The 22,543-nt window shown below is 48.8% G+C and overlaps 1 long non-coding RNA gene across 7 annotated transcripts; it reads right to left on the bottom strand.

Moving 5' to 3' along the window:
• Window positions 1-1,168: 1,168 nt before the first annotated feature.
• On the bottom strand, window positions 1,169-22,017 carry LOC127542366 (uncharacterized). 7 transcript variants are annotated; one of them, XR_007948654.1, is made up of 5 exons: window positions 21,944-22,017; window positions 18,496-19,155; window positions 14,123-14,171; window positions 10,935-11,313; window positions 5,529-5,980 (listed from the first exon to the last, which is right to left on the bottom strand). It is a non-coding gene; the product is annotated as an uncharacterized LOC127542366 (long non-coding RNA). The 7 variants fall into 7 exon arrangements; XR_007948653.1 differs by lacking the exon at window positions 21,944-22,017 and adding an exon at window positions 21,204-21,910; XR_007948652.1 differs by lacking the exons at window positions 5,529-5,980; window positions 21,944-22,017 and adding an exon at window positions 1,169-1,523 and having other exon boundaries at window positions 18,496-20,172.
• Window positions 22,018-22,543: the final 526 nt, after the last annotated feature.

The following is a 22,543-nucleotide window of genomic DNA, read 5'->3' as shown; positions in this document are numbered from 1 at the left end:
GACACGTGACGAAGCGGCGAGAAGGGAGCCCCCCCGGCCCGTCCACACCCTCCCCTCCCTTTCGCTTTCTGGCCGTCCTCTTAAAACAGGACAGAACCGAGCCAGATATGAATTCCCACAAGGTGACCAGGGGCCTGGGGGGTCCATCTCGGGGAGAGCTCGGGCTCTGCTCCACCGGCCCCACCATCCCACCATCTCCATCCTTCCCACATTTATAGTCTCCAGCCCTCGAGACTCAAAGCAAGACTGGGAACTTCTCAGGAGGCTGAGAAGCTGGCAGGTGGCCGACGGCGGCGAGGAAGTGCCATGGCTGGTGTCAGTGGCCGGGCTGTGCCAGGGCGTGGTCCTGGACCGCTGGAGGGTTCTCTCCACTGCCCGTTGTCTGAGAAATACGTACGTGTCTGGGGATTTGGGAGGATGGTGTGCGGGCCACAGGGGGTCACGGCCGAGCCTTTAGAAAGAAGCTGACCTGAGGCAGGCCAGCCCAGTCTGTGGAGTGGAAGTCAGACTAGGAGCAGGAAATGGGGGCAATCTTTGGCTCGTATTAGTGGATGCAGGAAACGCGGGACAGAATTAAGAGGAACTCTGCACTAGAATTAAATTGGGATCAGTATCCCAGGCCACCATTGGCTGCAGGAGCCCACGGCAGTTGGACAAGGCTCTGGGAGAAGTCAGGCCTGCTCAGGCTTCCTACCAGGTCCCAGTGGGATGGGGAAGACTGTGACCTCTGATTTTCATGTTAGGTCTGCCTCAGATCTTCATTGGGGATCTCTGCCTCTCAGTTCCATGGCTTTGGTTCCATTCTTGATCTTCATTGGGGATCTCTGCTCTCATTTCCATAGCTTTACTTCCACCCTTGAACCTCATTGGGGATCTCTGCCTCTCATTTCCATGGGCGTTCTTCGTCTGATCTTCATTGGGAATCTCTATTTCTCATCTTCATCGCCATCTCTGCCTCTCCTCTCCATGGGGGGTCTACCTCTGATCTTCATTAGGGATCTCTGACTCTCATTTCCATGGCAGGGCTTCCACCCTTGATCTTCATTGATGATCTCTGCCTCTGATCTTCATTGGGGATCTCTGCCCCTCATTTCCATTGCGGGTGTGCCTATGATTTTTATTGGGGACCTCTCTGCCTCTATTCTTCATTAGGGATCTCTGCCTCTCATTTCCATGGGTGGTCTACCTGTGAACTTCATTGGGGATCTCTGCCTATCATTTCCATGGCTTGGGTTCCACTCTTGATCTTCATTGGGGATCTCTCTGCCTCTAATATTCATTGGGGATCTCTGCCTCTCATTTCCATGGCTTTGGTTCCACTCTTGATCTTCATTGGGGATCTCTCTGCCTCTAATATTCATTGGGGATCTCTGCCTCTCATTTCCATGTTGGGTCTGCCTCAGATCTTCATTGGGGATCTCTCCCTCTCATTTCCATGGACGTTCTTCATCTGATCTTCATTGGGAATCTCTACTTCTCATCTTCATCGCCATCTCTGCCTCTCATTTCCATGGGTGGTCTACCTGTGAACTTGGGGATCTCTGCCTCTCATTTCCTTACGGTGTCTGCCTCTTATCTTCATTTGCTGTCTCTCATGGCAGGGCTTCCACCCTTGATCTTCATTGGGGATCTTTCCCTCTGATCTTCACTGGGGATCTCTGCCTCTCATTTCCATGGGGGGTCTAACCTGGGATGTTCATTGGGGATCTCTGCTTCTCATTTCCTTAGGGGGTCTGCCTCTTATCTTCATTCGGGATCTCTGCGTCTCATTTCCATGGGGGGGTCTACCTGTGATCTTAATTGGGGATCTCTGCCTCTGATCGTCATTGGGGATCTCTGCCTCTCCTCTCCATGGGGGGTCTACCTCTGATCTTCATTAGGGATCTCTGACTCTCATTTCCATGGCAGGGCTTCCACCCTTGATCTTCATTGATGATCTCTGCCTCTGATCTTCATTGGGGATCTCTGCCCCTCATTTCCATTGGGGGTGTGCCTATGATTTTTATTGGGGACCTCTCTGCCTCTATTCTTCATTAGGGATCTCTGCCTCTCATTTCCATGGGTGGTCTACCTGTGAACTTCATTGGGGATCTCTGCCTATCATTTCCATGGCTTGGGTTCCACTCTTGATCTTCATTGGGGATCTCTCTGCCTCTAATATTCATTGGGGATCTCTGCCTCTCATTTCCATGTTGGGTCTGCCTCAGATCTTCATTGGGGATCTCTCCCTCTCATTTCCATGGACGTTCTTCATCTGATCTTCATTGAGAATCTCTACTTCTCATCTTCATCGCCATCTCTGCCTCTCATTTCCATGGGTGGTCTACCTGTGATCTTCATTGGGAAGCTCTACCTCTCATTTCCTTACGGTGTCTGCCTCTTATCTTCATTTGCTGTCTCTCATGGCAGGGCTTCCACCCTTGATCTCCATTGGGGATCTTTCCCTCTGATCTTCACTGGGGATCTCTGCCTCTCATTTCCATGGGGGGTCTACCTCTGATCTTCATTAGGGATCTCTGCCTCTCATTTCCATGGGGGGTCTAACCTGGGATGTTCATTGGGGATCTCTGCTTCTCATTTCCTTAGGGGGTCTCCCTCTTATCTTCATTTGCTATTTCTGCGTCTCATTTCCATGTCAGGGCTTCCACCATTGATGGTCATTGGGGATCTCTGCCTCTGATCTTGATTGAGGATCTCTGCTTCTCATTTCCTTAGGGGGTCTGCCTCTTATCTTCATTCGGGATCTCTGCGTCTCATTTCCATGGGGGGGTCTACCTGTGATCTTGATTGGGAAGCTCTACCTCTCATTTCCTTAGGGGGTCTGCCTCTTATCTTCATTTGCTGTCTCTGCCTCTCATTTCCATGGCAGGGCTTCCACCCTTGATCTTCATTGGGGATCTCTGCCTCTGATCGTCATTGGGGATCTCTGCCTCTCCTCTCCATGGGGGGTCTACCTCTGATCTTCATTAGGGATCTCTGACTCTCATTTCCATGGCAGGGCTTCCACCCTTGATCTTCATTGATGATGTCTGCCTCTGATCTTCATTGGGGATCTCTGCGCCTCATTTCCATTGGGGGTGTGCCTATGATTTTTATTGGGGACCTCTCTGCCTCTATTCTTCATTAGGGATCTCTGCCTCTCATTTCCATGGGCGTTCTTCGTCTGAACTTCATTGGGGATCTCTGCTTTCATTTCCATAGTTTGAGTTCCACCCTTGAACCTCATTTGGGGATCTCTGCCTCTACTCGTCATTGGGGATCTCTGCCTCTCATTTCCATAGGGGGTCTGCTTCTGATCTTCATTTGCTATCTCTGACTCTCATTTCCATGGCAGCGCTTCCACCATTGATCTACTTTGGGGATCTCTGCCTCTGATCTTCATTGGGGATCTCTGTCTCTCATTTCCATGGGCGTTCTTTGTCTGATCTTCATTGGGAATTTCTACTTCTCATCTTCATCGCCATCTCTGCCTCTCCTCTCCATGGGGCGTCTACCTCTTATCTTCATTAAGGATCTCTGACTCTCATTTCCATGGCAGGGCTTCCACCATTGATCTCCACTGGGGAACTCTGCCTCTGATCGTCATTGGGGATCTCTGCCTCTCATTTTCATGGGCGTCCTTTGTCTGATCTTCATTGGGAATCTCCATTTCTCATCTTCATCGCCATCTCTGCCTCTCCTTTCCATGTGGGGTCTACCTCTGATCTCCATTAGGGATCTCTGACTCTCATTTCCATGGCAGGGCTTCCACCCTTGATCTTCATTGGGGATCTTTCCCTCTGATCTTCACTGGGGATCTCTGCCTCTCATTTCCATGGGGGGTCTAACCTGGGATGTTCATTGGGGATCTCTGCTTCTCATTTCCTTAGGGGGTCTGCCTCTTATCTTCATTCGGGATCTCTGCGTCTCATTTCCATGGGGGGTCTACTTCTGATCTTCATTAGGGATCTCTGACTCTCATTTCCATGGCAGGGCTTCCACCCTTGATCTTCATTGATGATCTCTGCCTCTGATCTTCATTGGGGATCTCTGCCCCTCATTTCCATTGGGGGTGTGCCTATGATTTTTATTGGGGACCTCTCTGCCTCTATTCTTCATTAGGGATCTCTGCCTCTCATTTCCATGGGTGGTCTACCTGTGAACTTCTTTGGGGATCTCTGCCTATCATTTCCATGGCTTGGGTTCCACTCTTGATCTTCACTGGGGATCTCTCTGCCTCTAATATTCATTGGGGATCTCTGCCTCTCATTTCCATGTTGGGTCTGCCTCAGATCTTCATTGGGGATCTCTCCCTCTCATTTCCATGGACGTTCTTCATCTGATCTTCATTGGGAATCTCTACTTCTCATCTTCATCGCCATCTCTGCCTCTCATTTCCATGGGTGATCTACCTGTGAACTTGGGGATCTCTGCCTCTCATTTCCTTACGGTGTCTGCCTCTTATCTTCATTTGCTGTCTCTCATGGCAGGGCTTCCACCCTTGATCTTCATTGGGGATCTTTCCCTCTGATCTTCATTGGGGATCTCTGCCTCTCATTTCCATGGGTGTTCTTCGTCTGATCTTCATTGGGAATCTCTATTTCTCATCTTCATCGCCATCTCTGCCTCTCCTCTCCATGGGGGGTCTACCTCTGATCTTCATTAGGGATCTCTGACTCTCATTTCCATGGCAGGGCTTCCACCCTTGATCTTCATTGATGATGTCTGCCTCTGATCTTCATTGGGGATCTCTGCGCCTCATTTCCATTGGGGGTGTGCCTATGATTTTTATTGGGGACCTCTCTGCCTCTATTCTTCATTAGGGATCTCTGCCTCTCATTTCCATGGGCGTTCTTCGTCTGAACTTCATTGGGGATCTCTGCTTTCATTTCCATAGTTTGAGTTCCACCCTTGAACCTCATTTGGGGATCTCTGCCTCTACTCGTCATTGGGGATCTCTGCCTCTCATTTCCATAGGGGGTCTGCTTCTGATCTTCATTTGCTATCTCTGACTCTCATTTCCATGGCAGCGCTTCCACCATTGATCTACTTTGGGGATCTCTGCCTCTGATCTTCATTGGGGATCTCTGTCTCTCGTTTCCATGGGCGTTCTTTGTCTGATCTTCATTGGGAATTTCTACTTCTCATCTTCATCGCCATCTCTGCCTCTCCTCTCCATGGGGCGTCTACCTCTTATCTTCATTAAGGATCTCTGACTCTCATTTCCATGGCAGGGCTTCCACCCTTGATCTTCATTGATGATCTCTGCCTCTGATCTTCATTCGGGATTTCTGCCTCTCATTTCCATGTTGGGTCTGCTTCTTATCTTCAATCGGGATCTCTGCATCTCATTTCCATGGGGGGGTCTAACCTCTGATCTTCATTGGGAATCTCTACCTCTCATTTCCTTACGGTGTCTGCCTCTTATCTTCATTTGCTGTCTCTCATGGCAGGGCTTCCACCCTTGATCTTCATTGGGGATCTTTCCCTCTGATCTTTAATGGGGATCTCTGCCTCTCCTCTCCATGGGGGGTCTACTTCTGATCTTCATTAGGGATCTCTGACTCTCATTTCCATGGCAGGGCTTCCACCCTTGATCTTCATTGATGATCTCTGCCTCTGATCTTCATTGGGGATCTCTGCCCCTCATTTCCATTGGGGGTGTGCCTATGATTTTTATTGGGGACCTCTCTGCCTCTATTCTTCATTAGGGATCTCTGCCGCTCATTTCCATGGGTGGTCTACCTGTGAACTTCATTGGGGATCTCTGCCTATCATTTCCATGGCTTGGGTTCCACTCTTGATCTTCACTGGGGATCTCTCTGCCTCTAATATTCATTGGGGATCTCTGCCTCTCATTTCCATGTTGGGTCTGCCTCAGATCTTCATTGGGGATCTCTCCCTCTCATTTCCATGGACGTTCTTCATCTGATCTTCATTGGGAATCTCTACTTCTCATCTTCATCGCCATCTCTGCCTCTCATTTCCATGGGTGGTCTACCTGTGAACTTGGGGATCTCTGCCTCTCATTTCCTTACGGTGTCTGCCTCTTATCTTCATTTGCTGTCTCTCATGGCAGGGTTTCCACCCTTGATCTTCATTGGGGATCTTTCCCTCTGATCTTCATTGGGGATCTCTGCCTCTCATTTCCATGGGTGTTCTTCGTCTGATCTTCATTGGGAATCTCTATTTCTCATCTTCATCGCCATCTCTGCCTCTCCTCTCCATGGGGGGTCTACCTCTGATCTTCATTAGGGATCTCTGACTCTCATTTCCATGGCAGGGCTTCCACCCTTGATCTTCATTAATGATCTCTGCCTCTGATCTTCATTGGGGATGCCTACCTCTCATTTCCATTGGGGGTGTGCCTGTGATTTTTATTGGGGACCTCTCTGCCTCTATTTTTCATTGGGGATCTCTGCCTCTCATTTCCATGGTGGTCTACCTGTGAACTTCATTGGGGATCTCTGCCTGTCATTTCCATGACTTTGGTTCCACTCTTGATCTTCATTGGGGATCTCTCTGCCTCTAATATTCATTGGGGATCTCTGCCTCTCATTTCCATGGGTGGTCTACCTGTACACTTCATTGGGGATCTCTGCCTATCATTTCCATGGCTTTGGTTCCACTCTTGATCTTCATTGGGGATCTCTCTGCCTCTAATATTCATTGGGGATCTCTGCCTCTCATTTCCATGGCTCTGGTTCCACTCTTGATCTTCATTGGGGATCTCTCTGCCTCTAATATTCATTGGGGATCTCTGCCTCTCATTTCCGTGTTGGGTCTGCCTCAGATCTTCATTGGGGATCTCTCCCTCTCATTTCCATGGACGTTCTTCATCTGATCTTCATTGGGAATCTCTACCTCTCATTTCCTTACGGTGTCTGCCTCTTATCTTCATTTGCTGTCTCTCATGGCAGGGCTTCCACCCTTGATCTTCATTGGGGATCTCTGCCTCTCATTTCCATGGGGGTCTAACCTGGGATGTTCATTGGGGATCTCTGCTTCTCATTTCCTTAGGGGGTCTCCCTCTTATCTTCATTTGCTATTTCTGCCTCTCATTTCCATGTCAGGGCTTCCACCATTGATGGTCATTGGGGATCTCTGCCTCTGATCTTGATTGAGGATCTCTGCTTCTCATTTCCTTAGGGGGTCTGCCTCTTATCTTCATTCAGGATTTCTGCCACTCATTTCCATGGCTTGGGTTCCACCCTTGATCGTCACTGGGGATCTCTGCCTCTCATTTCCATGTTGGGTCTGCCTCTTATCTTCATTCGGGATCTCTGCGTCCCATTTCCATGGGGGGTCTACCTCTGATCTTCATTAGGGATCTCTGACTCTCATTTCCATGGCAGCGCTTCCACCATTGATCTACTTTGGGGATGTCTGCCTCTGATCTTCATTGGGGATCTCTGCTTCTCATTTCCTTGGGGGTCTAATTCTAAACTTCGTCGGGGATCTCTGCTCACATTTCCATGGCTTGAGTTCCACCCTTGATCGTCATTGGGGATCTCTGCTTCTGATCTTCATTGGGAATCTCTGCCTCTCATTTCCATGGCAGGGCTTCCCCCCTTGATCTTCATTGGGGATCTCTGCCTCTGATCGTCATTGGGGATCTCTGCCTCTCCTCTCCATGGGGGGGTCTACCTCTGATCTTCATTAGGGATCTCTGACTCTCATTTCCATGGCAGGGCTTCCACCCTTGATCTTCATTGATGATCTCTGCCTCTGATCTTCATTGGGGATCTCTGTGCCTCATTTCCATTGGGGGTGTGCCTATGATTTTTATTGGGGTCCTCTCTGCCTCTATTCTTCATTAGGAATCTCTGCCTCTCATTTCCATGGGCGTTCTTCGTCTGAACTTCATTGGGGATCTCTGCTTTCATTTCCATAGCTTGAGTTCCACCCTTGAACCTCATTTGGGGATCTCTGCCTCTACTCGTCATTGGGGATCTCTGCCTCTCATTTCCATAGGGGGTCTGCTTCTCATCTTCATCGCCATCTCTGCCTCTCATTTCCATGGGTGGTGTACCTGTGATCTTCATTGGGAAGCTCTACCTCTCATTTCCTTACGGTGTCTGCCTCTTATCTTCATTTGCTGTCTCTCATGGCAGGGCTTCCACCCTTGATCTTCATTGGGGATCTCTGCCTCTGATCTTCATTGGGGATCTCTGCCTCTCATTTCCATGGGCGTCCTTCGTCTGATCTTCATTGGGAATCTCTATTTCTCATCTTCATCTTCATCGCCATCTCTGCCTCTCCTTTCCATGGGGGGTCTACCTCTGATCTTCATTAGGGATCTCTGACTCTCATTTCCATGGCAGGGCTTCCACCCTTGATCTTCATTGATGATCTCTGCCTCTGATCTTCACTGGGGATCTCTGCCCCTCATTTCCATGCCTTTAGTTCCACCCTTGAACCTCATTTGGGGAATTCTGCCTGTGATAGTCATTCGGGATCTCTGCCTCTCATTTCCATGGGGGGTCTAACCTGGGATGTTCATTGGGGATCTCTGCTTCTCATTTCCTTAGGGGGTCTCCCTCTTATCTTCATTCGGGATTTCTGCCACTCATTTCCATGGCTTGGGTTCCACCCTTGATCGTCATTGGGGATCTCTGCCTCTCATTTCCATGTTGGGTCTGCCTCTTATCTTCATTCGGGATCTCTGCGTCCCATTTCCATGGGGGGTCTACCTCTGATCTTCATTAGGGATCTCTGACTCTCATTTCCATGGCAGCGCTTCCACCATTGATCTACTTTGGGGATGTCTGCCTCTGATCTTCATTGGGGATCTCTGCTTCTCATTTCTTTGGGGGGTCTGCCTCTTATCTTCATTAAGGATTTCTGCCACTCATTTCCATGGCTTGGCTTCCACACTTGATCGTCATTGGGGATCTCTGCTTCTGATCTTCATTGGGAATCTCTGCCTCTCATTTCCATGGCAGGGCTTCCACCCTTGATCTTCATTGGGGATCTCTGCCTCTGATCGTCATTGGGGATCTCTGCCTCTCCTCTCCATGGGGGGTCTACCTCTGATCTTCATTAGGGATCTCTGAGTCTCATTTCCATGGCAGGGCTTCCACCCTTGATCTTCATTGATGATCTCTGCCTCTGATCTTCATTGGGGATCTCTGCCCCTCATTTCCATTGGGGGTGTGCCTATGATTTTTACTGGGGACCTCTCTGCCTCTATTCTTCATTAGGGATCTCTGCCGCTCATTTCCATGGGTGGTCTACCTGTGAACTTCATTGGGGATCTCTGCCTATCATTTCCATGGCTTGGGTTCCACTCTTGATCTTCACTGGGGATCTCTCTGCCTCTAATATTCATTGGGGATCTCTGCCTCTCATTTCCATGTTGGGTCTGCCTCAGATCTTCATTGGGGATCTCTCCCTCTCATTTCCATGGACGTTCTTCATCTGATCTTCATTGGGAATCTCTACTTCTCATCTTCATCGCCATCTCTGCCTCTCATTTCCATGGGTGGTCTACCTGTGAACTTGGGGATCTCTGCCTCTCATTTCCTTACGGTGTCTGCCTCTTATCTTCATTTGCTGTCTCTCATGGCAGGGCTTCCACCCTTGATCTTCATTGGGGATCTTTCCCTCTGATCTTCATTGGGGATCTCTGCCTCTCATTTCCATGGGTGTTCTTCGTCTGATCTTCATTGGGAATCTCTATTTCTCATCTTCATCGCCATCTCTGCCTCTCCTCTCCATGGGGGGTCTACCTCTGATCTTCATTAGGGATCTCTGACTCTCATTTCCATGGCAGGGCTTCCACCCTTGATCTTCATTAATGATCTCTGCCTCTGATCTTCATTGGGGATGCCTACCTCTCATTTCCATTGGGGGTGTGCCTGTGATTTTTATTGGGGACCTCTCTGCCTCTATTTTTCATTGGGGATCTCTGCCTCTCATTTCCATGGGTGGTCTACCTGTGAACTTCATTGGGGATCTCTGCCTGTCATTTCCATGACTTTGGTTCCACTCTTGATCTTCATTGGGGATCTCTGCTTCTGATCTTCATTTGCTATCTCTGACTCTCATTTCCATGGCAGCGCTTCCACCATTGATCTACGGGGATCTCTGCCTCTGATCTTCATTGGGAATCTCTGCCTCTCATTTCCATGGGGGGTCTGCCTCTTATCTTCATTTGCTATTTCTGCCTCTCATTTCCATGGCAGGGCTTCCACCATTGGTGGTCATTGGGGATCTCTGCCTCTGATCTTGATTGAGGATCTCTGCTTCTCATTTCCTTAGGGGGTCTGCCTCTTATCTTCATTCGGGATCTCTGCGTCTCATTTCCATGGGGGGTCTACCTGTGATCTTCATTGGGAATCTCTACCTCTCATTTCCTTACGATGTCTGCCTCTTATCTTCATTTGCTGTCTCTCATGGCAGGGCTTCCACCCTTGATCTTCATTGGGGATCTCTGCCTCTGATCTTCATTGGGGATCTCTGCCTCTCATTTTCATGGGCGTCCTTTGTCTGATCTTCATTGGGAATCTCTATTTCTCATCTTCATCGCCCTCTCTGCCTCTCCTTTCCATGGGGGGTCTACCTCTGATCTTCATTAGGGATCTCTGACTCTCATTTCCATGGCAGGGCTTCCACCCTTGATCTTCATTGATGATCTCTGCCTCTGATCGTCATTGGGGATCCCTACCTCTCATTTCCATTGGGGGACTACCTATCATTTTTATTAGGGACCTCTCTGCCTCTATTCTTCTTTAGGGATCTCTGCTTCTCATTTCCCTGACTTTGGTTCCACCCATGGTCTTCATTGGGGATCTCTGCCTGTGATCGTCATTGGGTATCTCTGCTTCTCATTTCCTTAGGGGGTCTGTCTCTGCCACTCATTTCCATGGGCGTTCTTCGTCTGATCTTCATTGGGAATCTCTATTTCTCATCTTCATCGCCATCTCTGCCTCTCATTTCCATGGGTGGTCTACCTGTGATCTTCCTTGGGAATCTCTACCTCTCATTTCCTTACGGTGTCTGCCTCTTATCTTCATTTGCTGTCTTTCATGGCAGGGCTTCCACCCTTGATCTTCATTGGGGATCTCTGCCTATCATTTCCATGGCTTTGGTTCCACTCTTGATCTTCATTGGGGATCTCTCTGCCTCTAATATTCATTGGGGATCTCTGCCTCTCATTTCCATGGCTTTGGTTCCATTCTTGATCTTCATTGGGGATCTCTCTGCCTCTAATATTCATTGGGGATCTCTGCCTCTCATTTCCATGTTGGGTTTGCCTCAGATCTTCATTGGGGATCTCTCCCTCTCATTTCCATGGACGTTCTTCATCTGATCTTCATTGGGAATCTCTACCTCTCATTTCCTTACGGTGTCTGCCTCTTATCTTCATTTGCTGTCTCTCATGGCAGGGCTTCCACCCTTGATCTTCATTGGGGATCTCTGCCTCTCATTTCCATGGGGGGTCTAACCTGGGATGTTCATTGGGGATCTCTGCTTCTCATTTCCTTAGGGGGTCTCCCTCTTATCTTCATTTGCTATTTCTGCCTCTCATTTCCATGTCAGGGCTTCCACCATTGATGGTCATTGGGGATCTCTGCCTCTGATCTTGATTGAGGATCTCTGCTTCTCATTTCCTTAGGGGGTCTGCCTCTTATCTTCATTCAGGATTTCTGCCACTCATTTCCATGGCTTGGGTTCCACCCTTGATCGTCATTGGGGATCTCTGCCTCTCATTTCCATGTTGGGTCTGCCTCTTATCTTCATTCGGGATTTCTGCCACTCATTTCCATGGCTTGGGTTCCACCCTTGATCGTCATTGGGGATCTCTGCCTCTCATTTCCATGTTGGGTCTGCCTCTTATCTTCATTCGGGATCTCTGCATCCCATTTCCATGGGGGGTCTACCTCTGATCTTCATTAGGGATCTCTGACTCTCATTTCCATGGCAGGGCTTCCACCCTTGATCTTCATTGATGATCTCTGCCTCTGATCTTCACTGGGGATCTCTGCCCCTCATTTCCATGGCTTTAGTTCCACCCTTGAACCTCATTTGGGGAATTCTGCCTGTGATAGTCATTCGGGATCTCTGCCTCTCATTTCCATGGGGGGTCTAACCTGGGATGTTCATTGGGGATCTCTGCTTCTCATTTCCTTAGGGGGTCTCCCTCTTATCTTCATTCAGGATTTCTGCCACTCATTTCCATGGCTTGGGTTCCACCCTTGATCGTCACTGGGGATCTCTGCCTCTCATTTCCATGTTGGGTCTGCCTCTTATCTTCATTCGGGATCTCTGCGTCCCATTTCCATGGGGGGTCTACCTCTGATCTTCATTAGCGATCTCTGACTCTCATTTCCATGGCAGCGCTTCCACCATTGATCTACTTTGGGGATGTCTGCCTCTGATCTTCATTGGGGATCTCTGCTTCTCATTTCCTTGGGGGGTCTGCCTCTTATCTTCATTCAGGATTTCTGCCACTCATTTCCATGGCTTGGCTTCCACACTTGATCGTCATTGGGGATCTCTGCTTCTGATCTTCATTGGGAATCTCTGCCTCTCATTTCCATGGCAGGGCTTCCACCCTTGATCTTCATTGATGATCTCTGCCTCTGATCTTCATTGGGGATCTCTGCCCCTCATTTCCATTGGGGGTGTGCCTATGATTTTTATTGGGGACCTCTCTGCCTCTATTCTTCATTAGGGATCTCTGCCGCTCATTTCCATGGGTGGTCTACCTGTGAACTTCATTGGGGATATCTGCCTATCATTTCCATGGCTTGGGTTCCACTCTTGATCTTCATTGGGGATCTCTCTGCCTCTAATATTCATTGGGGATCTCTGCCTCTCATTTCCATGTTGGGTCTGCCTCAGATCTTCATTGGGGATCTCTCCCTCTCATTTCCATGGACGTTCTTCATCTGATCTTCATTGAGAATCTCTACTTCTCATCTTCATCGCCATCTCTGCCTCTCATTTCCATGGGTGGTCTACCTGTGAACTTGGGGATCTCTGCCTCTCATTTCCTTACGATGTCTGCCTCTTATCTTCATTTGCTGTCTCTCATGGCAGGGCTTCCACCCTTGATCTTCATTGGGGATCTTTCCCTCTGATCTTCATTAGGGATCTCTGACTCTCATTTCCATGTCAGGGCTTCCACCATTGATGGTCATTGGGGATCTCTGCCTCTGATCTTGATTGAGGATCTCTGCTTCTCATTTCCTTAGGGGGTCTGCCTCTTATCTTCATTCAGGATTTCTGCCACTCATTTCCATGGCTTGGGTTCCACCCTTGATCGTCACTGGGGATCTCTGCCTCTCATTTCCATGTTGGGTCTGCCTCTTATCTTCATTCGGGATCTCTGCGTCCCATTTCCATGGGGGGTCTACCTCTGATCTTCATTAGGGATCTCTGACTCTCATTTCCATGGCAGCGCTTCCACCATTGATCTACTTTGGGGATGTCTGCCTCTGATCTTCATTGGGGATCTCTGCTTCTCATTTCCTTGGGGGGTCTAATTCTAAACTTCATCGGGGATCTCTGCTCACATTTCCATGGCTTGAGTTCCACCCTTGATCGTCATTGGGGATCTCTGCTTCTGATCTTCATTGGGAATCTCTGCCTCTCATTTCCATGGCAGGGCTTCCCCCCTTGATCTTCATTGGGGATCTCTGCCTCTGATCGTCATTGGGGATCTCTGCCTCTCCTCTCCATGGGGGGGGTCTACCTCTGATCTTCATTAGGGATCTCTGACTCTCATTTCCATGGCAGGGCTTCCACCCTTGATCTTCATTGATGATCTCTGCCTCTGATCTTCATTGGGGATCTCTGTGCCTCATTTCCATTGGGGGTGTGCCTATGATTTTTATTGGGGTCCTCTCTGCCTCTATTCTTCATTAGGGATCTCTGCCTCTCATTTCCATGGGCGTTCTTCGTCTGAACTTCATTGGGGATCTCTGCTTTCATTTCCATAGCTTGAGTTCCACCCTTGAACCTCATTTGGGGATCTCTGCCTCTACTCGTCATTGGGGATCTCTGCCTCTCATTTCCATAGGGGGTCTGCTTCTGATCTTCATTAGGGATCTCTGACTCTCATTTCCATGGCAGCGCTTCCACCATTGATCTACTTTGGGGATCTCTGCCTCTGATCTTCATTGGGAATCTCTACTTCTCATCTTCATCGCCATCTCTGCCTCTCATTTCCATGGGTGGTCTACCTGTGATCTTCATTGGGAAGCTCTACCTCTCATTTCCTTACGATGTCTGCCTCTTATCTTCATTTGCTGTCTCTCATGGCAGGGCTTCCACCCTTGATCTTCATTGGGGATCTCTGCCTCTGATCTTCATTGGGGATCTCTGCCTCTCATTTCCATGGGCGTCCTTCGTCTGATCTTCATTGGGAATCTCTGTTTCTCATCTTCATCGCCATCTCTGCCTCTCCTTTCCATGGGGGGTCTACCTCTGATCTTCATTAGGGATCTCTGACTCTCATTTCCATGGCAGGGCTTCCACCCTTGATCTTCATTGATGATCTCTGCCTCTGATCTTCACTGGGGATCTCTGCCCCTCATTTCCATGCCTTTAGTTCCACCCTTGAACCTCATTTGGGGAATTCTGCCTGTGATAGTCATTCGGGATCTCTGCCTCTCATTTCCATGGGGGGTCTAACCTGGGATGTTCATTGGGGATCTCTGCTTCTCATTTCCTTAGGGGGTCTCCCTCTTATCTTCATTCAGGATTTCTGCCACTCATTTCCATGGCTTGGGTTCCACCCTTGATCGTCATTGGGGATCTCTGCCTCTCATTTCCATGTTGGGTCTGCCTCTTATCTTCATTCGGGATCTCTGCGTCCCATTTCCATGGGGGGTCTACCTCTGATCTTCATTAGGGATCTCTGACTCTCATTTCCATGGCAGCGCTTCCACCATTGATCTACTTTGGGGATGTCTGCCTCTGATCTTCATTGGGGATCTCTGCTTCTCATTTCTTTGGGGGGTCTGCCTCTTATCTTCATTAAGGATTTCTGCCACTCATTTCCATGGCTTGGCTTCCACACTTGATTGTCATTGGGGATCTCTGCTTCTGATCTTCATTGGGAATCTCTGCCTCTCATTTCCATGGCAGGGCTTCCACCCTTGATCTTCATTGGGGATCTCTGCCTCTGATCGTCATTGGGGATCTCTGCCTCTCCTCTCCATGGGGGGTCTACCTCTGATCTTCATTAGGGATTTCTGAGTCTCATTTCCATGGCAGGGCTTCCACCCTTGATCTTCATTGATGATCTCTGCCTCTATTCTTCATTAGGGATCTCTGCCGCTCATTTCCATGGGTGGTCTACCTGTGAACTTCATTGGGGATCTCTGCCTATCATTTCCATGGCTTGGGTTCCACTCTTGATCTTCATTGGGGATCTCTCTGCCTCTAATATTCATTGGGGATCTCTGCCTCTCATTTCCATGTTGGGTCTGCCTCAGATCTTCATTGGGGATCTCTCCCTCTCATTTCCATGGACGTTCTTCATCTGATCTTCATTGGGAATCTCTACTTCTCATCTTCATCGCCATCTCTGCCTCTCATTTCCATGGGTGGTCTACCTGTGAACTTGGGGATCTCTGCCTCTCATTTCCTTACGGTGTCTGCCTCTTATCTTCATTTGCTGTCTCTCATGGCAGGGCTTCCACCCTTGATCTTCATTGGGGATCTTTCCCTCTGATCTTCATTGGGGATCTCTGCCTCTCATTTCCATGGGTGTTCTTCGTCTGATCTTCATTGGGAATCTCTATTTCTCATCTTCATCGCCATCTCTGCCTCTCCTCTCCATGGGGGGTCTACCTCTGATCTTCATTAGGGATCTCTGACTCTCATTTCCATGGCAGGGCTTCCACCCTTGATCTTCATTAATGATCTCTGCCTCTGATCTTCATTGGGGATGCCTACCTCTCATTTCCATTGGGGGTGTGCCTGTGATTTTTATTGGGGACCTCTCTGCCTCTATTTTTCATTGGGGATCTCTGCCTCTCATTTCCATGGGTGGTCTACCTGTGAACTTCATTGGGGATCTCTGCCTGTCATTTCCATGACTTTGGTTCCACTCTTGATCTTCATTGGGGATCTCTGCTTCTGATCTTCATTTGCTATCTCTGACTCTCATTTCCATGGCAGCGCTTCCACCATTGATCTACGGGGATCTCTGCCTCTGATCTTCATTGGGAATCTCTGCCTCTCATTTCCATGGGGGGTCTGCCTCTTATCTTCATTTGCTATTTCTGCCTCTCATTTCCATGGCAGGGCTTCCACCATTGATGGTCATTGGGGATCTCTGCCTCTGATCTTGATTGAGGATCTCTGCTTCTCATTTCCTTAGGGGGTCTGCCTCTTATCTTCATTCAGGATTTCTGCCTCTCATTTCCATGTTGGGTCTGCCTCTTATCTTCATTCGGGATCTCTGCATCCCATTTCCATGGGGGGTCTACCTCTGATCTTCATTAGGGATCTCTGACTCTCATTTCCATGGCAGGGCTTCCACCCTTGATCTTCATTGATGATCTCTGCCTCTGATCTTCACTGGGGATCTCTGCCCCTCATTTCCATGCCTTTAGTTCCACCCTTGAACCTCATTTGGGGAATTCTGCCTGTGATAGTCATTCGGGATCTCTGCCTCTCATTTCCATGGGGGGTCTAACCTGGGATGTTCATTGGGGATCTCTGCTTCTCATTTCCTTAGGGGGTCTCCCTCTTATCTTCATTCAGGATTTCTGCCACTCATTTCCATGGCTTGGGTTCCACCCTTGATCGTCATTGGGGATCTCTGCCTCTCATTTCCATGTTGGGTCTGCCTCTTATCTTCATTCAGGATTTCTGCCACTCATTTCCATGGCTTGGGTTCCACCCTTGATCGTCATTGGGGATCTCTGCCTCTCATTTCCATGTTGGGTCTGCCTCTTATCTTCATTCGGGATCTCTGCGTCCCATTTCCATGGGGGGTCTACCTCTGATCTTCATTAGGGATCTCTGACTCTCATTTCCATGGCAGCGCTTCCACCATTGATCTACTTTGGGGATGTCTGCCTCTGATCTTCATTGGGGATCTCTGCTTCTCATTTCTTTGGGGGGTCTGCCTCTTATCTTCATTAAGGATTTCTGCCACTCATTTCCATGGCTTGGCTTCCACACTTGATTGTCATTGGGGATCTCTGCTTCTGATCTTCATTGGGAATCTCTGCCTCTCATTTCCATGGCAGGGCTTCCACCCTTGATCTTCATTGGGGATCTCTGCCTCTGATCGTCATTGGGGATCTCTGCCTCTCCTCTCCATGGGGGGTCTACCTCTGATCTTCATTAGGGATTTCTGAGTCTCATTTCCATGGCAGGGCTTCCACCCTTGATCTTCATTGATGATCTCTGCCTCTATTCTTCATTAGGGATCTCTGCCGCTCATTTCCATGGGTGGTCTACCTGTGAACTTCATTGGGGATCTCTGCCTATCATTTCCATGGCTTGGGTTCCACTCTTGATCTTCATTGGGGATCTCTCTGCCTCTAATATTCATTGGGGATCTCTGCCTCTCATTTCCATGTTGGGTCTGCCTCAGATCTTCATTGGGGATCTCTCCCTCTCATTTCCATGGACGTTCTTCATCTGATCTTCATTGGGAATCTCTACTTCTCATCTTCATCGCCATCTCTGCCTCTCATTTCCATGGGTGGTCTACCTGTGAACTTGGGGATCTCTGCCTCTCATTTCCTTACGGTGTCTGCCTCTTATCTTCATTTGCTGTCTCTCATGGCAGGGCTTCCACCCTTGATCTTCATTGGGGATCTTTCCCTCTGATCTTCATTGGGGATCTCTGCCTCTCATTTCCATGGGTGTTCTTCGTCTGATCTTCATTGGGAATCTCTATTTCTCATCTTCATCGCCATCTCTGCCTCTCCTCTCCATGGGGGGTCTACCTCTGATCTTCATTAGGGATCTCTGACTCTCATTTCCATGGCAGGGCTTCCACCCTTGATCTTCATTAATGATCTCTGCCTCTGATCTTCATTGGGGATGCCTACCTCTCATTTCCATTGGGGGTGTGCCTGTGATTTTTATTGGGGACCTCTCTGCCTCTATTTTTCATTGGGGATCTCTGCCTCTCATTTCCATGGGTGGTCTACCTGTGAACTTCATTGGGGATCTCTGCCTGTCATTTCCATGACTTTGGTTCCACTCTTGATCTTCATTGGGGATCTCTGCTTCTGATCTTCATTTGCTATCTCTGACTCTCATTTCCATGGCAGCGCTTCCACCATTGATCTACGGGGATCTCTGCCTCTGATCTTCATTGGGAATCTCTGCCTCTCATTTCCATGGGGGGTCTGCCTCTTATCTTCATTTGCTATTTCTGCCTCTCATTTCCATGGCAGGGCTTCCACCATTGGTGGTCATTGGGGATCTCTGCCTCTGATCTTGATTGAGGATCTCTGCTTCTCATTTCCTTAGGGGGTCTGCCTCTTATCTTCATTCGGGATCTCTGCGTCTCATTTCCATGGGGGGGTCTACCTGTGATCTTCATTGGGAATCTCTACCTCTCATTTCCTTACGATGTCTGCCTCTTATCTTCATTTGCTGTCTCTCATGGCAGGGCTTCCACCCTTGATCTTCATTGGGGATCTCTGCCTCTGATCTTCATTGGGGATCTCTGCCTCTCATTTTCATGGGCGTCCTTTGTCTGATCTTCATTGGGAATCTCTATTTCTCATCTTCATCGCCCTCTCTGCCTCTCCTTTCCATGGGGGGGTCTACCTCTGATCTTCATTAGGGATCTCTGACTCTCATTTCCATGGCAGGGCTTCCACCCTTGATCTTCATTGATGATCTCTGCCTCTGATCGTCATTGGGGATCCCTACCTCTCATTTCCATTGGGGGACTACCTATCATTTTTATTAGGGACCTCTCTGCCTCTATTCTTCTTTAGGGATCTCTGCTTCTCATTTCCCTGACTTTGGTTCCACCCATGGTCTTCATTGGGGATCTCTGCCCGTGATCGTCATTGGGTATCTCTGCTTCTCATTTCCTTAGGGGGTCTGTCTCTGCCACTCATTTCCATGGGCGTTCTTCGTCTGATCTTCATTGGGAATCTCTATTTCTCATCTTCATCGCCATCTCTGCCTCTCATTTCCATGGGTGGTCTACCTGTGATCTTCCTTGGGAATCTCTACCTCTCATTTCCTTACGGTGTCTGCCTCTTATCTTCATTTGCTGTCTTTCATGGCAGGGCTTCCACCCTTGATCTTCATTGGGGATCTCTGCCTATCATTTCCATGGCTTTGGTTCCACTCTTGATCTTCATTGGGGATCTCTCTGCCTCTAATATTCATTGGGGATCTCTGCCTCTCATTTCCATGGCTTTGGTTCCATTCTTGATCTTCATTGGGGATCTCTCTGCCTCTAATATTCATTGGGGATCTCTGCCTCTCATTTCCATGTTGGGTTTGCCTCAGATCTTCATTGGGGATCTCTCCCTCTCATTTCCATGGACGTTCTTCATCTGATCTTCATTGGGAATCTCTACCTCTCATTTCCTTACGGTGTCTGCCTCTTATCTTCATTTGCTGTCTCTCATGGCAGGGCTTCCACCCTTGATCTTCATTGGGGATCTCTGCCTCTCATTTCCTTACGGTGTCTGCCTCTTATCTTCATTTGCTGTCTCTCATGGCAGGGCTTCCACCCTTGATCTTCATTGGGGATCTCTGCCTCTCATTTCCATGGGGGTCTAACCTGGGATGTTCATTGGGGATCTCTGCTTCTCATTTCCTTAGGGGGTCTCCCTCTTATCTTCATTTGCTATTTCTGCCTCTCATTTCCATGTCAGGGCTTCCACCATTGATGGTCATTGGGGATCTCTGCCTCTGATCTTGATTGAGGATCTCTGCTTCTCATTTCCTTAGGGGGTCTGCCTCTTATCTTCATTCAGGATTTCTGCCACTCATTTCCATGGCTTGGGTTCCACCCTTGATCGTCATTGGGGATCTCTGCCTCTCATTTCCATGTTGGGTCTGCCTCTTATCTTCATTCGGGATCTCTGCGTCCCATTTCCATGGGGGGTCTACCTCTGATCTTCATTAGGGATCTCTGACTCTCATTTCCATGGCAGGGCTTCCACCCTTGATCTTCATTGATGATCTCTGCCTCTGATCTTCACTGGGGATCTCTGCCCCTCATTTCCATGCCTTTAGTTCCACCCTTGAACCTCATTTGGGGAATTCTGCCTGTGATAGTCATTCGGGATCTCTGCCTCTCATTTCCATGGGGGTCTAACCTGGATGTTCATTGGGGATCTCTGCTTCTCATTTCCTTAGGGGGTCTCCCTCTTATCTTCATTCAGGATTTCTGCCACTCATTTCCATGGCTTGGTTCCACCCTTGATCGTCACTGGGGATCTCTGCCTCTCATTTCCATGTTGGGTCTGCCTCTTATCTTCATTCGGGATCTCTGCGTCCCATTTCCATGGGGGGTCTACCTCTGATCTTCATTAGCGATCTCTGACTCTCATTTCCATGGCAGCGCTTCCACCATTGATCTACTTTGGGGATGTCTGCCTCTGATCTTCATTGGGGATCTCTGCTTCTCATTTCCTTGGGGGGTCTGCCTCTTATCTTCATTCAGGATTTCTGCCACTCATTTCCATGGCTTGGCTTCCACACTTGATCGTCATTGGGGATCTCTGCTTCTGATCTTCATTGGGAATCTCTGCCTCTCATTTCCATGGCAGGGCTTCCACCCTTGATCTTCATTGATGATCTCTGCCTCTGATCTTCATTGGGGATCTCTGCCCCTCATTTCCATTGGGGGTGTGCCTATGATTTTTATTGGGGACCTCTCTGCCTCTATTCTTCATTAGGGATCTCTGCCGCTCATTTCCATGGGTGGTCTACCTGTGAACTTCATTGGGGATATCTGCCTATCATTTCCATGGCTTGGGTTCCACTCTTGATCTTCATTGGGGATCTCTCTGCCTCTAATATTCATTGGGGATCTCTGCCTCTCATTTCCGTGTTGGGTCTGCCTCAGATCTTCATTGGGGATCTCTGCCTCTCATTTCCGTGTTGGGTCTGCCTCAGATCTTCATTGGGGATCTCTCCCTCTCATTTCCATGGACGTTCTTCATCTGATCTTCATTGAGAATCTCTACTTCTCATCTTCATCGCCATCTCTGCCTCTCATTTCCATGGGTGGTCTACCTGTGATCTTTATTGGGAAGCTCTACCTCTCATTTCCTTACGATGTCTGCCTCTTATCTTCATTTGCTGTCTCTCATGGCAGGGCTTCCACCCTTGATCTTCATTGGGGATCTCTGCCTCTGATCTTCATTGGGGATCTCTGCCTCTCATTTCCATGGGCGTCCTTCGTCTGATCTTCATTGGGAATCTCTATTTCTCATCTTCATCGCCATCTCTGCCTCTCCTCTCCATGGGGGTCTACCTCTGATCTTCATTAGGGATCTCTGACTCTCATTTCCATGGCAGGGCTTCCACCCTTGATCTTCATTGGGGATCTCTGCCTCTGATCTTCCTTGGGGATGTCTGCCTCTCATTTCCATGGGTGGTCTACCTGTGATCTTCATTGGGAATCTCTACCTCTCATTTCCTTACGGTGTCTGCCTCTTATCTTCATTTGCTGTCTCTCATGGCAGGGCTTCCACCCTTGATCTTCATTGGGGATCTCTGCCTCTGATCTTCACTGGGGATCTCTGCCTCTCATTTCCATGGGCGTTCTTCGTCTGAACTTCATTGGGAATCTCTATTTCTCATCTTCATCGCCATCTCTGCCTCTCCTTTCCATGGGGGTCTACCTCTGATCTTCATTAGGGATCTCTGACTCTCATTTCCATGGCAGGGCTTCCACCCTTGATCTTCATTGGGGATCTCTGCCTCTGATCTTCCTTGGGGATGTCTGCCTCTCATTTCCATGGGTGGTCTACCTGTGATCTTTATTGGGAAGCTCTACCTCTCATTTCCTTACGATGTCTGCCTCTTATCTTCATTTGCTGTCTCTCATGGCAGGGCTTCCACCCTTGATCTTCATTGGGGATCTCTGCCTCTGATCTTCATTGGGGATCTCTGCCTCTCATTTCCATGGGCGTCCTTCGTCTGATCTTCATTGGGAATCTCTATTTCTCATCTTCATCGCCATCTCTGCCTCTCCTCTCCATGGGGGGTCTACCTCTGATCTTCATTAGGGATCTCTGACTCTCATTTCCATGGCAGGGCTTCCACCCTTGATCTTCATTGGGGATCTCTGCCTCTGATCTTCCTTGGGGATGTCTGCCTCTCATTTCCATGGGTGGTCTACCTGTGATCTTCATTGGGAATCTCTACCTCTCATTTCCTTACGGTGTCTGCCTCTTATCTTCATTTGCTGTCTCTCATGGCAGGGCTTCCACCCTTGATCTTCATTGGGGATCTTTCCCTCTGATCTTCATTGGGGATCTCTGCCTCTCATTTCCATGGGCGTCCTTCGTCTGATCTTCATTGGGAATCTCTATTTCTCATCTTCATCGCCATCTCTGCCTCTCCTCTCCATGGGGGGTCTACCTCTGATCTTCAT

Source organism: Antechinus flavipes, chromosome X (genome assembly GCF_016432865.1).
Source record: "Antechinus flavipes isolate AdamAnt ecotype Samford, QLD, Australia chromosome X, AdamAnt_v2, whole genome shotgun sequence".
Taxonomy (NCBI): Eukaryota; Metazoa; Chordata; class Mammalia; order Dasyuromorphia; family Dasyuridae; genus Antechinus; species Antechinus flavipes.
This window is presented reverse-complemented; position numbering and strand designations above follow the sequence as displayed.